The sequence below is a fragment of the Macrobrachium nipponense genome, chromosome 4 (genome assembly GCF_015104395.2).
Source record: "Macrobrachium nipponense isolate FS-2020 chromosome 4, ASM1510439v2, whole genome shotgun sequence".
Classification (NCBI taxonomy): Eukaryota; Metazoa; Arthropoda; class Malacostraca; order Decapoda; family Palaemonidae; genus Macrobrachium; species Macrobrachium nipponense.
This window is the reverse complement of record NC_061100.1, coordinates 146,255,600-146,270,599: the sequence shown is the minus strand read 5'-3', so window position 1 is coordinate 146,270,599 and position 15,000 is coordinate 146,255,600. Positions and strand designations below refer to the sequence as shown.

The 15,000-nt window shown below is 38.1% G+C and overlaps 1 long non-coding RNA gene across 1 annotated transcript in view; it reads right to left on the bottom strand.

Annotated features, from left to right (window-relative positions):
- LOC135211751 (uncharacterized) overlaps positions 1 to 14,871 on the bottom strand; it is a 44,283-nt gene extending 29,412 nt beyond the window's left edge. Inside the window, exon 1 of the long non-coding RNA XR_010313746.1 lies at positions 14,772 to 14,871. This is a non-coding gene — a long non-coding RNA (uncharacterized LOC135211751). The remainder of the gene's footprint in view (positions 1 to 14,771) is intronic.
- Positions 14,872 to 15,000: the final 129 nt, after the last annotated feature.

The following is a 15,000-nucleotide window of genomic DNA, read 5'->3' as shown; positions in this document are numbered from 1 at the left end:
GGGAGAGGTGTGGAGGTGGTGACTTGACATGAGTTGTTTTTAAGTTAGTCTGTAAGACTGGATTACTTGGTTAAGTTGATTTATTTGTTGCTTGTAAATAAACGTTATGTTATGATGCAACTCTCTCATTTTCATCCTGTTCATTACTGTTAGAATGGAGAGAGAGAGAGAAAGAGGTGGAGAGAGAGAGAGAGAGAGAGAGAGGGTGATTCCTTGGAGAGAGAGAGAGAGAGAGCCTGTGTGTGTAATAGGGTGTGGGGGTCTGCCTTCAGTTTCGTGTCCACGCTTACCTTATGAATACCGGGGGTCTTCCCCCCATGTTATAGTGGTGGCAGACGGTTAAAGAGGGGGATATAAAAGTCTTCTTGCTTTTCTATGCCTAGGAACGCCAATGTAGAGATGGTTGGCCAGTTAGAAAAAAAGGGTAGAGAAAATATCCGTCCGTGGGATGGGGGGATGAGGAAAGAAAATTTCTATTAGGGTCATCAAATTTGCCCGTACCGAGATTCTTCAGGGTGGGGAGTCGTGGAGACAAGCAACTCAGTCTAGTTCATGAGTGAGCGTTGCTAGGGGGTCATCTCACCGGTCGCGTTTGTATTGCGCCGACGAGATTTACGTATTCTACGAAGAATTTCGAGTTCCTTTTGTTCCCATTATGGAGTGGTGAGTGTTAAACTATTGTTTTGAAGGATGGGTTTTTGTTTAAGAAATATTTCAGGGTTATGGGATTGGTTCAAGAGGTCAAAACAATTTTTCTTTGCCCCATAGTGACGTGTTTTCTTTATTTGCACGTGTTTATAATAGACGTATGCATTCGTCTTTGTTTAAAACATAGGAGTGTATTTTTCTATGCATGTGAACTGTGCTTGGATAATCATATTTGGCTTAGTGACACAGAGCGGCCACAATTTTACGGGCTCAGCACATTTCTGCAGAGAGGCGCCTTGCGTTGCGAGGGTACGGGCATCCCTCGGGGGGATAGTAGCATGGAAGGTACCACTGGCCTCACTCGAGAGATAGTGCAGGGATGGGCACTTGTTGTATACTTGGGTAGGGGTCCTCAGACACTGTTCAAGGGGAGATGGGGATACTGCTGGTATGCCTCGGGCTGTTCTGCCGCTCGACTGAGGGGTTGTTCTCGGGGGGGGGGGGGATTACACGGGGGGGGGGGGTGGGGGGGGAGAAATTTTTTTTCTCAGTGTGGTGTGAACTCCCCCCTTTTCCTTTTTTTTTTTTGGTGTGGGATGGGTCTTGCCTTGACATTGAATGCTAAGACATCAGCTGATTGATTAGTTGATGAAGTGAAATGCCCGTAGGGTCTTTTTTTTAGAAAAGATTTTTTTTTTCTCCCTTGGACGAAGAGAAAAGGAAGTAAAAAGAGATTTTTCTTTTCCGTGAATGAGGGGAAAAGTAGTTAACATGCACGGGATGTGTTATATGTTTCTTTGTGCCTTGAAAGACACAAATATAAGGGGGATACACAGATTATTTTTTTATTGTGTTGGAGAAATTACTTTGAAATGCCGATGATTGGTGTTGTATCTGTGTTGTGTGGCAATGGTGTTATGTCATGGTGTTGTATGCTGAGAAATTGATGTGTCATAGGATTCAGCAATACTGTTGTATGCTATTTGAATTTACCCTTACTTGAGATTTTTGCAAGAGAATTATTGCTTTGGAGAGTTGTTATTATTATTATTATTAATAATTATTATACTTGAGATGTGTCACGGGAGGTTTGCCTAAGTATAATTATCATTACGGGAGAATTGTTTTACGAGAGATTTGAGATATTTCATGGGAGATTAGTTGATAATTATTACAGATAATTATGCAGGGATAATTATACAATGAATTAATAGGGAGAAAGTCTTGTGTTAATTATTTGTTGAGTTTTTGTAACTTTGGAGAATATTTCAGTGATTCACGGGGATGAGTTTTGCTGAATCTTGATGAATCTGACTGAATCTTGGTGAATTGTGTGAAATTTGCTGAACTTTGTGCTGAATTTTTGGAGAATGGATAAGCATTAACATTGGTGATGTTTTTTGTACTGATACTGATGATTTTGATGATAGCAATTTTTTTGGTGATTTTGTGATAGTGATATTTCTGATACTGATTTTTTATATACTAATACGTGGGTGTTTTAATGCTGTCAAGGGAGGTGAAATCTTTTGTGATTTTGGGAAGAACTAACAACACATTTTAGTTTTTTTTTTCTTTTTTTTATGAGTTCAGCAGATAATTGCTTGACATCTAGTGAGTTACGGGAGATAGTTAATGGTGCCGTTGATTTTTCTTTTCTCCTTTTTTGGAAGTTAGCCATCGCTGACACAAGTTTTTTTACCAAGGATGAATTTGAATTTATTTTTTCTCTCCAGTTGGTGTGGATATTTTTTAATGTCTCAGTTCATGACTTAGAGTCATTGTTCGGGAACGTGTTCGTGTTTTAGCTATTTGATGCTATAGAGAAATATGTGTGAGAATTTCTTGCACGTTTTGAATGCATACGTGATGGCACTACATTTTTTCTCTTGATATTTGTGTTCCAGAAATTGTGAGTTTTCTTGCACAATACCCTTGTCGTATTTGTGACAACTTTGTGAGAGATAGGAAACTTGGTTAATTTTCTAATGGCTATGTCGTAGTGCATATGGGGAAGTCTTTGCTTAGACACTGTGAGTTGGGAGTTCTGTTATAATGAGTTGTGGCACATTGGTGATTTTTTCTAGAATTTTCTAGACAGTTGTATTTGCCGAGTTTTTGCCCTTTTTTAGCAGTTATGCTAAATGGAGTGAGTTTTTATAGTTTTTGACTATAACATTGAGTTATTCTCTGGAGAATTGGAGTTATAATTGAGATATAATTGAGATATATTATTTTGGAGAGATAATTGGAGGTATATATTATTTTGGAGTTATATTTGAGATATGATATATGGGAGATATATTTTTTTGGCCATTTTTTATATTTGCCAATGTGATATGAGCTATGTTTAGTTCAATTATTTTGCAGCCATCTTTGTTGCAAATGGAGACACATATTTGGAGATTATGGGGCAATATTTGTGAGTGAGTGAGTTAGTTGCCTTGAGTGCACATTTTTTGGAGATATATTTTTTGGAGCCTTGTTTAGTTCCACATGGAGTTATTGGGGAAATAGAGGTAAATATTTTGTATTTGCCGAAATAGAGGTGATTATTCTCTATTCTTGGAGTGGTGTCTTTTTTTTTACTGACATGTGGCTATTAGAGAAATAAGAGAGAAATATAAGGGGGTTGGTTTTTAACCAAATGGAGGAAATATTTTTATAACCGGAGTGGTGTTATTATTAATATGGTGTCTCATAATGGAGTTGGAATTAATCTTGGGCGGGTGACCCTTTTTTTTTTGTGGTTATGGGAGTTTTTTTTTGAGCAAAGAGAAGATTTCTGTGGTTCTTTTTTTTTTATTTCGTGTCTATTTAGAGGCGAGTGGCATTACTGCATTACGAGTCATATGGAGATGTGTGTGCATTTTTTTATGTTCACAAGTGTGTTATTCTTGGAGAAATATAATTTGTGAAAAGTCATGTTGAGAGAATAAGTCTTTGAGACAAATTTTTGAACACATTAGTCATATCCTGGAGTTAATTCTGTGAAATGTGTCAGTTAGACCTTTTTTTCTTGAGAATCATGAGTTTCCAAACTTATGTGTCTGACTGGACAATTTTTATGCTGTTGTTAGAGCATACGTCCGCAGTCGATTTTTCTACTGACAAGCGATGTGATGAGCGCTGTGCTGATTCTTTTCCTCTGATGGTGATAGATCAGAATTTTTGCAATATCTGGAAATGTTGGCTATAGCATTTCACGAAAGCGCAGGTGTGAGAGTTGCTTTCTGGCCAAATTCCGGGCTTACATGGAGCATTTCTTGAGAAAAACGCGGGAGTTATGCATATTATACATGTATTAGTATTTTGTGATTGGGGAAATCTACTTGTGATTATCCTTTTTTTTTATTATTTTTCTTCCTTTTCCTATGAGAGATATGATTTGGGGATTGAGCTTAAGTAGCATTTCTTTTTTGGACGGGAGATTTGATTTTACCGGGAGATGTAATTTTTTCTAGGGTTGTTACTTACGAAATGGGAGTTTGACATTAAGTCTCATTGTGGTTAATTATTGAGCAGTAAAGGGGTTTTTGCTGTTAAAAGTTGGAGATTTTTACTGATTTTGTGGGTTGTTTAAATGTCAGAACTAGAGAGAATATTTTTGGGTCTGGGTGTTACGTGATTCTTTTCTTTTTTTTCTTTCTTTTTTTTCTTGTGAGCACATTCGAGTTCGAAATGTGAGTGCAGAATTCCGTGGAGTTGCTGTGATTTCTGAGTTGTGTGTGTGCTGATGTGTGAGTTTGGAGAATTGAGTTGGAGAACTTGATGTTTTTTTTCTTAGAGAGTTGTGATGATGACTTATGATTTAGTAGTCATATTTAAGGGAGTTAATTGGGAGACGTTCAGTTAGTATTTCTGACCTTTTTGAGATCATTGTTTGATAGAAGTAGTATGTTTGGGTTAATTTTCTTAGATTGACCAAAGACTTGATTGACATACTAACACACACCCAAAAAGTCGTTCCCCGACACCAGCAAGACGTCCACCAGCCGTGCCGAGAGGTTGCTGTTATTTTACCCCAGGGTGATTACAAGTATTTCCATGATGGGTGTTCGAGAGAATTCTACAGCGTGTCTTTTGGGGATCTGCAGAAGCCGTGATAGTCTTCTACGATGAGGGAGGCATTCCGTCTTCCTACAGTTGCTACAGCCTGCTATAGCCTGTTGCTGTCTGTTCAGCTACTTGCAGACAAGCGAAGAGGGATATTCAAGAATCCTAATGCAGAAAATATGAGAGAAAATGCGTCTTGTGTTATTGGGAGATAAAGCGTGATAAGACTTTATTTTATAATGCCAGAGACGTGCAGTTTTACTTATTTTATTTTAAGCCGGCCAGTGTTTTGTATTAAAGCAATTTTGCTAGGCGGGGGCTAGCAATTATAGGTGGCCGAGCTATCTGTAAGACATAGGGATTTTGATTAATAATATATTGTTCGTACGTTCTCTGTGACCTATGGAATGTGGAGGACAGTGCAGAGGTAACGACCTGAGAGTAGCTGATCAATGAGTTTCTAGGGGGTGGCGTGAGATAAAAATGCTTAGTTCAGGAAGTCAATGTACGACAGTTTATGAACTCTTCTCAAAGTGCATTTGTGAAACTAGATGCAGCTAGAACCGCGAGGTGCTAGCGAACTGTGTGTTCGTATGTACGTGTGCGCCTCTTCTATTCATAATGTATCACTAGCCAAGTCTATGGGAAGACTTGCACAGACATTCGGGGAGGAAGGCGAAGCCATGATGGCAGATGCCAAAGTGTTTTTATTTATCAGTGAGTGATATTCCGGTTGGGAATGGGTAAGTGTTACCTTTACTTTAGCCAAAGGGATGGCTTGTTTGATATCTTGTAAGATGTTCCATTTTATTAACTTTGTCTTTAAACTTGTGTGTGTACTTACCGAGATGTGTTCTGTATCTTTGAACAGACGGATCTGGAATACCGGGGGACAGAGTTCCCAGGGAGAGGTGTGGACTTTTGGGTGACTTGACAATGAGTTGTTTTTAAGTTAGTCTGTAAGACTGGATTACTTGGTTAATTGATTTATTTGTTCTTGTAAATAAACGTTATGTTATGATGCAACTCTCTCATTTTCATTACCTGTTAGAATGGAGAGAGAGAGAGAGAAAGAGGTGGAGAGAGAGAGAGAGAGAGAGAGAGGGTGATTCCTTGGAGAGAGAGAGAGAGAGAGCCTGTGTGTAATAGGGTGTGGGGGCTGCCTTCAGTTTCGTGTCCACGCTTACCTTATGAATACTGGGGGTCTTCCCCCCATGTTATATATATATATATATATATGTATATATATATATATATATATATATATATATATACATATATATATATATATATAATATATATATATATATATATATATATATATTATATATATATATATATATATAATATGAAAATTGAAGGCGGTTCTATCAACCAGTAGAACATCCAGTCGATACAAGGTGAAAGACAATCCTTTATTCCCATTATATGACTTTTATTGTCGCGACGTTTCAAGACATAAAAGTCCATTATCAAGCTAAAAGAGAGATAAACAAAAGTTAAATCACAAAACTCGGAATACATATTAAAAGCTTAAAAAGTTAACAAATATAAAAAGCAAGTACAAGAGTAGGGAGGAGTCAATACCATCAGGTGCTGAAAGCACAGACCGAGTGACAATTCAGGCCGGGTCAGCTTCGACTTGAACTCACGAGAGATACAGAGGTGTTTGAGGAAGACTGGGTGTTTAACTGCGGAACGAGTTGTTTAATGAAAAGTGATTCTAAAATAGCTAAATGCTGTTCCTTAGGGGATTGGCCTATAATTTAAAAATCTTTGTAATTCATGTCATGTTTAACATTTCTTTGTGTGCTCGCGTATACATGAAAACTCAGGATTAGTTAATTTGACACCTGTTTCTATAACTAACGCCGCGATGAGAGTCTAATCTCACTTTGAGTAACCTCCGTGTGGAGCCTGACGTAACTATATATATAAATATATAATATATATATTATATAATATATATATATTAATATATATTATATAAGTATTATATATATATAGATTGATAGATAGATAAGATAGATAGATACAGAGAGAGATAGAGAGAGATTAGAGAGAGAGAGAGAGAGAGAGAGAGAGAGAGAGAGAGAGAGAGATCTTGTGTATTTTGTGTGTTTAGGTAGGATTATGGAAAAGCTTCGGGTAATGAATGAATACTCTTGTTTTATAATTTGTAATGTTACTATTATATAAAAATCCCATTGGTATAAAAACAAACCAAAAAAGTTAAATAAAATAACAAAACAAATGAAAGGAAGGCAGAGGTAGTCTGCTTTAGGTGCAGTCGCACTAACCATGTTTCTCATTTCTGTCCAGGCTGTGTCAAGGTCGTTGACGATCGCTAGTTGCCGTGCAGCATAAAACTTTTATTATATATCTTTCAAAAAATGCGGTGTTTATATATGTTTTTATTGAAAAATATTTATGATATATATTTTCATTATGTATGAAAATATATAATATCATAAATATCTAAGTTCAACACTTCGAGATACAAGATCGACTACATTTATTTTGTTCTCGTGCTACTTCAAAATTACAATTCGGCAACTTTTATAGGCTCAACTTAATGTATCCAGTCTACCGCTGTTCGAAAAGCATTTATTCAATACTCATATAATATCATGAAAATTTACCTAGCGATTAATGCAAAAACTAATAGATTTAGAGATGATTTAGATACAAAATTTTCCATTTTACTTAAGTAAAATAAACAGGCAGACATAGTTGTGTTTTTCTTTCCTCATATTACCAACATGATAAATGACAGTAATTGAAATTCTTTCATGTCCATTTTAACATATAGAGAACAACATGTCTTTAGCTTTGAAATGATATACATTTGATAGTAATTACCCCTTTTTCATGGCTATAACATACGTTTAAGAAATACTTTCCATGAACTAAAAATTCTCACTGCTCCAGTTCCTCCAAGTAACCAGAGCAACGACTACAGGGGACTACGTACCTACAAAGAGCCCAAAGGGTTAAGGCTACCTCCATTGCTGGAGCCCTTGTGCCTCGCCGGATGCACAGAAGTTTAAGAACTCCTAGCGCACAAATTGTGATCAGTATGACGGCAAGCATGACCACTATTACTGGAATTGTGTAACGTTCATTGATGAAAAGCTCATCCTCGTCACAACGATAAGCAGAACTCGACGAATAGTTGTAGACGCAGGTCGTGTACGTAAACCATCTCGAAACAACTCAGCACGTGCCATTATTCAGCATCTGCGACCCTCGTGAGTGTATCCAACACCCCCTCTTTGCGAAACTGTAGATTCGACGTTTTCTACTGAAGGAAACGTGGTCACCACCCAGTCCTCAAGGATATATCCTGTGACTTCAATGCAACTGCTACTCGCACCTGCCTCATAGAAGATTTTAGACTCCTGATTTATCCCAGAACATATCCTGAGATGATATATCGACGACATCTCATCCGTTGCAAAGGCAATCCATACCATCGCCACTCGTGTGTAGACTCGACTCGACCTCTGGTACTGTGGAACGAAGTCATTTCCATCGTCACCATCACATGAAGTTTGGAATTCACTAAAGTCATAGTGTGTTAGTATTTAAAAAGTCTACATAATCTTAGAATAACTAAAGTCTTGCTTTACCCCACAAATCCGTCATTAATTACTAACACCAAACAGCCACATTCCACAAACTTATCACCAGGATATCACCAAGATGCCCCCCCCAAAAATTATTCCTTAAAGCATAATTGCCCCATTACATTACCCTAATTATATAAAACCACAATGCAGTAGTGTCGCTCGCCCCAATAGTCATAACACCAAAAGAATTCAGCCCCAAATTTCATACACAAAGGAATTATCACATGTTTATCATCACGTTTCTCAGCTAAAACAAAAATTCGCCATATTTCCAAACAACTTTCCACATAAAATATTAACCTCGGAGTCTAACACCAAAACGCCGCAGATTTGCGCATAATAAGAAAAAAAAATAGTAGAAGAAAAAATGAAAGAGAAAAAAAACGTTAAAAAATATTTCACCACAAAATTACAAAAGCCAGATAACCAAAAAATGCAATTGCGCAACAATATACTAATCACCACAACCGATTCTTTTCAATTTCGAGATACCTATGTGTTAACCTCGACCGACCTGTTTTTTCCTCTAAGACTACAAATCTGTTTCCAATTTTTTCCTCAATAACTTTAAAAGAACCTTCAAACTTCGGGCCTAATTTGTAGTTCAGTTCATTTCTCCGGTTAAGTTTTAAAAATACCTTGTCTCCGACATTGATCTTGGGATCAGATGTATTACTAATACTTTTCTCTACCATCTCTCTTGTTGTGGATCCGAGATTAAGGCTGACAAGCATGTCTCTCTCTCGCTGTGGATACCAACGCCTCGATCGTATCCTCCCTGTCATTAGGTATAGTTAGCAGATCAAATGTGCCTCGTGCTAGGCAACCAAACAAAGCTTCAAATGGAGACATTTTAATGGAATCACTAACCATAGTGTTAATACTATGTCTAACAACATCAATATATCTGTCCCAATTCTTATCATTACCGCCTACATTTTATCTGAGGGCCTTGAGCACTTTCCTGTTTGCTTGTTTACACAACCCATTAGCCTCAGGTCTGTATGGAATAATTGTTGCTTTCTGTATGCCCATGACTTCCGCTAAACATTCCACAGCTTTGTTCACAAATTCTCTATCATTGTCGGTCAATAGAACCTCGGGAGAACCGCATCTGCAAATGATACCATTAAAAAAAGCTACAGCTACTTCTTCAGCTGTTTTATGCTTAAGTGGGGAAATTTCTACTATCCTTGTAAGTTCATCTATTATTACTAACAAGTACTTGTTCGCATACCTAGACTCACAAAAATTCCCCCAAGATATCCATATGTATTCTCTGAAAAGGTCTACTCGGTATAGGATATGATCCTAACTTGCGTGAAGTTATCCTTGCAGGCTTGCATGCGTTGCACACTGTACAATTTCTCACAAAATTTTCCACATCTTTCCCCATGTTTTTCCAAATGTATTTAGCACGAACCTCATCATACGTTTTTTCTATTCCCAAGTGTGGACTACTGATCCTGCAATGAACTAGATCCAAAACCAGTGGAATTAGGACTTGCGGAATTACGATCTGTGTCGTATCTCCTTTACTTTCACTGGTTCTCAATTTATATTTAATTTTCCTGACCAATGGATTACCTTCTAACTCCAAACTTGAAAAAGGCAACTTATGACATTTCCTGACTAATTCCCCTCTAAGAAACCCTTTTGCGTCTGCTAGAATCTCGTCTTCATCTTGCCTTTGCTCTAGTGAATTGCGCGACTTGGAACTCTTCCGTGTCATGAAAACTTCTACTAAGAGCATCTGCAACTACATTAAATTTGCATCCAAATCTCTGATAGTTAAAAACCATCGAGCTCTTTTAGGCGACAAATCGGGTTTATTGAAAAGATCTAATAATGTCTTGTGGTCTGTAAGAACTTCTACTTTATTCCCCATCAGTAACATTTTCAAATGAACCAAGCTCAACACTATTGCAAAGGCTTCTTTATCTATGGTAGCCATTGATCTCTCATTGCTGCCCTTTGTCCTGAACTTCCTGCTATAAAAGGCTATGGATGGAATTTCCCCTCAAACTTTTGCATAAGGCAAGCACCTATACCTTCCTGGCTGGTGTCGGTCACTAATGTAAAAGGTTTGCTAAAATCTGGAAATTTCAAAACGAGGATTCATTAACGCGTCCTTGAGCTTTTGAAAACTCTCCGCCTGGGGTTCCTTCCATTGAAATTGAACGTCTTCCCGCAATACATCAGTTAGGGGAACTGCTATATAAGAGAACCCTTTCACAAACCTCCTGAAGAAACTGGCAATACCCAGGAATGACTTAATCTCTTTCTTTGATCTGGGGGCGCGAAAATTCGCTATTGCTTTGACTATCGTCATTTACTCTGGCTCCTTCCTTAGATATGACATGGCCTAAATATGTGATTTGCTTTTTCAAGAACGAACACTTAGCTAGCTTAATTTTCAACCTCCCTAATCTAAGTACATCTGTAAGCACTTCCAGGTGTTGCGCGATCGTGTCTGGTACGACCAATATATCATCCATATACACAAAAAAATATTTACCCAATAACCCATGCAAAAAAGTGTTCACCAACCTGATAAAACTCATCAGACTGCCCAATAAACCGAAAGGCATTAGCGTAAATTCATAGTGTCCCTTGAGCATTGAAAAAGCTGTATATTCCTTGCTACTTTCACTAAGAGGGACCTGCAAAAAACCCTGCGCCAAATTAATTGAGCTATAAATATTATGTCCTCCGATTTCAACAAAAAGATCTGGTATGCACGCGACTGGATAGCGGTCAGGGATCGTCTTTTCATTTAAACGTCTAAAATCGATGCATACACGGACAGAACCGTCCTTCCTAGGCACCGGTAACAAGGGAAAGTTGTAAGGAGACACACTAGGTCTAATGATTCCTTCTTCTTCCCATCTATTGACCTCTTTCTCTACCTGTTCTCTGATTTTGAAAGGTATACGGTATGCAGGAATATAAATAGATTTTGTGCCACTCTCCAAATTTACCTTATGCTCTAATACATTAGTCAGCCCCAATTTACCACCTTGTAAGGCTACTGTACCCCAAATTCTGCCAAGAGCTCGTTTATCGCTTCAACATGTTCACTATAATCTGCATTAGCTAAATGTTTTCTAAATATTAGTTTCCTTGATTGCATTTTTGCCTATGAAAACTCAGGTTTCCCCTCTACGATAGCCACTGAACCAGTATCACGACTCCAATCTTGGAAATCCAATATATATGTATTCCTCTGGTGTGTCCTAACTGTATTATTACAGTTTAGTAATTCTAACCAAGTAATCCCATTCTTGGATACACTGTTCACCGATGCCGTGCTAATAACCCATCTAAGCCTCTCGCTATTTTCAATAACACACACCTCCATAGGTTTTCTCACTTCTCTCAATTTGACTTTTACCATAGTCTTTGAACCGGGCATTAACACAATATCCTCCGATAAAACACCTCTATATTTGTGGTTAGTACCTCCCCTTTCCACCACCCCATACACATTACCACCCTTAGTATCATCACCAGCATTGTTAGTATCAGAAATAACATCAATATTAATTAGTATCAGTATCCCCATCCATAATATCATCACCACAATTTTTATCACCGTGAACTCCGAATAGAATCCCGACAATCATCTCCCATATCACCAATGTGGGTTTTAATATTACCACTCTCCGTAACCCCTGTATCACCACCATTAGTATCACCGAACGCATCTCCTTTTTCAACAATCTCCATGCCCTCCGTTCTAATCACATCCTCATAAGGAATAAAAACACCAGGTATTCCGACTGTTATCCCATTAACACCAGTATGGATTGAAATCTTGTTTCTCCTACACGCAGGATGACCCAGCAAAAGTCTGTTGCCCAACGCAATTCCTTTCATTACCAAAAATGGTTCTGTTAGTACTCTGTCACCGAGAGTAAACTGTATTTGAACACAACCCAGGGTATTTAATCAATGGGCTTGCACATCACACACCATTTCTTTTGAGGGTTGCAAAGGGTTATTGGAGGACATGGATTAATACAAATTATAGTCCATTAAATTGATGGACGCACCTGAGTCTATAAAGATTGGGATATCCACATCCTCTACTGTTCCATAAACTATAGGCCTGGGCTCTGGGGCGTCCTCCACGAGACCATAATGGCACATACTAATCACCTGTACCCTTTTTGTTGATCGGTCTTCCATAAATTCTGCCGATCCCTTTGCCCTCTGGTTTGACCTGCCTGGGAAGTCCTCACATTATAACTCCCAGAACTTTGAGGTTTAGGCCTCGCATCTCTCCGTATCTGAGACGGACAAGATTGCCAATAGTGATCCGCACTCTTACACATTCCACAATATTTAGCTCTACACTTTTCTTGGATGCCCTGGTTTATTGCAGTTGAAACAGCGCAACTGCTGTTGCCTTTGATCGATCAATCTTTTGTTATATTCAACTTTTGCACACAGATGGAGAGAAGAAAATTCTGTCTCTTTGCACCCTATTTCCCGGGCCTGTGCCATTAAAGATTGTACTATCTACAGTGGGACATTTAGACATATATTTCTCAATTTGGGAATAAAGTAGTTCTTCGTCTGAAGTAGGTTCAATTTTTTCATCAAAGCTATTCACTATTGCATCCGGTACATCATGCAAGAGCATCGAAAAATGGATCAGTTTATGTAAATTGTCAAGTGAGACACTATCTCCTGTAACCCATTTAGATGTTTTCAATTTTCCTACCCAATCTGCCACTGAGTCAAAAAGTTTTGAACTATGTTCTACGAGGCTATTTGTGCCTTTCTGTATTTTATATAGACCCCTGAGGTCCCTCACCATATCTCTGTGTTCCTTTGAGCCATAAGCTGCTTTTAAAAAAGTTTTGCAAATCAGTCCAGGTACGACATTTTGCAAATTGGAAACTTCTGCAACGGTGGGAAAGGTCACTTTTATTGAAATCTAGCAAAGCTTTTGCCTCTCTAAATGCCTCTATATCATCTGTTATGTTTTTTGTGCTTAAACAATTATTCACACCTTCAATAAAGATTTGCACTGGCTGTGAGAACACCCCATCTACGATTCCCCTGAACGTGCTCATGCCCGCACTCATGTTCTTTACGTGATGTAGTAGACTTGTAGTACTCTTAGTATCCGCCATTTTCCTCTCTTTACGGAAGCTTTTGAGTTCTATATGATTCCCCGACCTCAATAACATTAATCTTTTTATATACACACAAAACCCAATCCAGAACAATTTATACAAATTTCCCCCAACAAAGGATAACAAAAAAACAAAACGCACCCCATAAATCATCCCACAACAGCTGTTCGCAGAACAAGGTCACACGAAAATAAAAAATAATAAAAAATAGGAAGGGGATAGAAAAAAAGGTGCAAAGCGCTTGCTCAGCGGTCCAGCCTAGCAACGAACTTCTCCCGTCCCTCCTCAAACACTCACCTCCTCCCTCTCTCTCTCTCTCTCTCTCTCTCTCTCTCTCTCTCTCTCTCTCTCTCTCGCAGGGTGTGACTCACAACAACCAAAAACCTCGCTCATATCATCACAAAAACCCCCCAATGTCCATCGAGTTTCGAGAGATATCAAAACAAAAACACCCTTTGAGCAAATTCATCACAAATAAAAAGATAATAAAAAATAAAAATAAAAAATAAAGAAGGAGAAAAAAAGAAAGAAATCATGAAATTACACTCACATCTTCATATGAGTGGAACCCAAATTAGTATACGCATTGCAAATATGAGTAGCCTATTCACTACACTCACGAAACACTTTAATATGTCAAAAACTAAACTTTTTTCCTCACGATCTCAAGACACTGGTTTTCATGAATCACTGACCAGCTAAACTGAGATGCAGAGAGACACCCGAACAACAAACCGTTGAATCAGTAAAAAGAACCCCGTGTTGCCTGTGACATAATTATAACCCCTTTTCCTACCAAAAAATATATGTCTAACTAGTCACCAGTCTCTTCGTTAGCGTACCCACAGCCTATAAAATGTACAAAAAGCTTCTTAAACCGCTGCCACCACTAACTATGACTCCCCCTTTGACAAAACTACACAAAATGACAACCCTTACCTTGTCACTAGGATAAGCTCACATAAATACACAAATATGATATTTATTACCCGAAGCAGATGAACATAAAATAGAACAAAATGATTAATAAGTCAAGGTTATAAAAAACCCAAGTCTACCCCACACAAAACTATAAATTATCATTCCACTCTCCTGGGTTAGTCTAAATAATCACTCCAAGTCTCAAAATATCAACTGCTACATTGTAATAGTCAGGTTTAGAGAACCCATCTGTGACAAGAGATATTCATTATATTCCCTATTACACAATATTGAATAAAGGTATACACTGCACACTTCTCACTTTTCAAAGGCAACTGTTTCTAAGTCATTTAAATATGGGCCATACCTTGAGATGGGTTTTCCTCAACCCCTGGTGTCCTTCTTGATTGTCTTTCTTCTTATCACAAAGGAATGTGTCTTTCCCTCCTCAAGTGCCTCGAACGGCCAGACCTGTTATGCACATACAAACAAATGTACATACCCACCACACTTCAAAACTGCCAGTGGCAACAGCTTAAGTAGTCACTGATAATGCACACACATGAAATTGCTTCATCCAAGGAAGGCGCTCTCTG